The following is a 2,491-nucleotide window of genomic DNA, read 5'->3' on the forward strand; positions in this document are numbered from 1 at the left end:
ATCTCTTAATGAGCAATCTTAGTGGCCAATCAACATATATATTCCCAAGTAGTGTTACTATTCTCTTCTCATTATCCATGTGATTAATCATTCTCATCAAGTAATCTAAAGTAAAACATACCATTTATTTGTATAAACCAAATGGCTGCCATACTTTTGGTAAGATCAATGCCCCATCAAGTTTTTCCACAAATTCCTGTAGCTGGTTCTAATTTCATAGTACTTTGACTGTGATTCCCTGCTTCTACCTTATTTCTTATTCTCTTCTCTGAATCTTTCAGCCTTTATCTCCAAACTGGAGTTGTCTCAAACATAAGTTTTAAGCTATTCTCTTTTCGCACCCCTTTCAAAGCAACCTCTAACACAGGACTGTTTTGTATAGAACGATGAATGATTGTTGGCATGTAATCAATACAATGTTACATTGTTTGATCAAACAAAAAATAACTTGATTGTTCACATTAGAAGTTACTATTATTGGACATTCAGCCATTGAGTATTCCTCACAGACCACACTACCTCATGTGGCACTCTGACCTCTCACCAATTTATTGATCCCACTCTGTATCTCTCATCTCTTAATTCTCTTCCTCACAAGGCTGGGCAATTGTTTTAATTCTAAAACCAAACTCAGTTCTTGGCCTACGTTCATATATAAAAACCTATCAATGTTCTTAGCTGAACAAAAGGACCATCCTTAGTTTAGAGACTTTACTTTAACAAGATCTAATCTCTTTAAAAAGTAGCCGTGATTTTAAATAGTGAATTTTTCTCCTTTATATTTATGTGGAGGAGGAATAAAAGAGTTCTGAAGAGAAAGCGAAATGTCAGCACTAGAGAATAAAGGGGAGGTTAGGCAAAGAGATTTCACATAATTGTGGTTCTTAACCTGAACATAGAAGTTTTTAAATTAAGGAGTAAAATGTCAAGTTTTTTAAGTCATTGAGATCTGTCATATTGTGTTCATCATACACTCTATACAGAATAAAGAAAAATGTTTGTGAAACCATTACATCACATGTTCAGTTCAGTGCAAAAACAGACTGTAGTCTTGTAAATATTAAATCTTTTGTGGTCTGAAGTGATCACTTATTGTTTTCATTTATATACTACTGTATTTTGTGATGAATGTCATGTTATATTGGAATTTATAAGTTTTGTGATTCAAAAATATATATCCCTTATGAATGCCAAGGGTTTATTGCAATATATTTTTTATCTTCAAACAACTGAGGTTTAACTCATTAAAAAACATTTATTGGCTGTTTGCTATTTGCCAAGTACTTTGATATAGTTAGCATATTTTACTGGAATCAGAAAATATGTGTTGTAGTCCTATATTTACTACTTGCTTACTATGCGACCATTATACAATTATGTAATTCTTCTGGGTCCCAGTTTCCTCACTTCAAAAGCTTTAGGTGTTGTGATCACTGTGCCTGATTTTAAAAAATATGTAATTTTACAAAAGTGAGAGTGTTTTAAGCAGAGTTAATTACTGTAACTTATATAACTATACAAACCAAAAGGAATTTTGCTTGAACAGAAAAGACAGAAGGAGCAGACCAAGTTTTACTAATTTTTATAAAATGTAGGTTTTATAATATAAGCTCTTTACATGCTTAAGTCGTAAAGAATTTTATCAGTGATATTTGAAAACATCTGGAACTTCTAGTTCTAATTCATGAGCTATAAATGATAAACGATTTAATTTATAATTTTTTTCTCTTTCAACTATTTGACCCCATTACGTATATAGCAGACATTAGTGGAAAAGCAGCATCATGTAGTGAAAAGTATGTGAACTTTAGAGCCAAACAGTTTTATAGGGGTCGCCATTCACTGCCTCTATGACTTTGGGATAGAAATGTAAGCTTTTTTTTTTTTTTTTTTTTTTTTGCGGTACGCGGGCCTCTCACCGCTGTGGCCTCTCCTGTTGCGGAGCACAGGCTCCAGACGAGCAGGCTCCGCGGCCATGGCTCACGGGCCCAGCCGCTCCGCGGCATGTGGGACCCTCCCAGACCAGGGCACGAACCCATGTCCCCTGCATCGGCAGGCGGACTCTCAACCACTGCGCCACCAGGGAAGCCCCGATTTTTTAGTTCTTTTATCTGTGAAATGATGACAATGCCTATATCACAATGTTGTTGACATGATTATCTTAAGTTTCTTCATTGCTGGTTAAATTATAATCTGGTCAGTAGAGTACCATCCCAATGTCAATTTTCTGGTTTCCATAAGTGTACAAAGTGTTTGCATTAGGAGAAACTGGGTGAAGGGTATATGGGAACTCTGTGCGATTTTGCAACTATTCTGTGTTTAAAATTATTTCAAAAGTTAAAAGTTAAAAGGAAAAGAGAAGACGTTTGGAGAACAATTGAACAGATCAGAATATAGAATAGGAATTAAATGATATTAAGGAAGTAGTGTTAATTTTTTTTTAAGAAATGTCATGATATTTTGTGATGTAGGAGAATGTCCTTGCTTTTAG

Source organism: Monodon monoceros, unplaced genomic scaffold, assembly GCF_005190385.1.
Source record: "Monodon monoceros isolate NGI ecotype Baffin Bay Population unplaced genomic scaffold, NGI_Narwhal_1 Super_Scaffold_22, whole genome shotgun sequence".
Taxonomy (NCBI): domain Eukaryota; kingdom Metazoa; phylum Chordata; class Mammalia; order Artiodactyla; family Monodontidae; genus Monodon; species Monodon monoceros.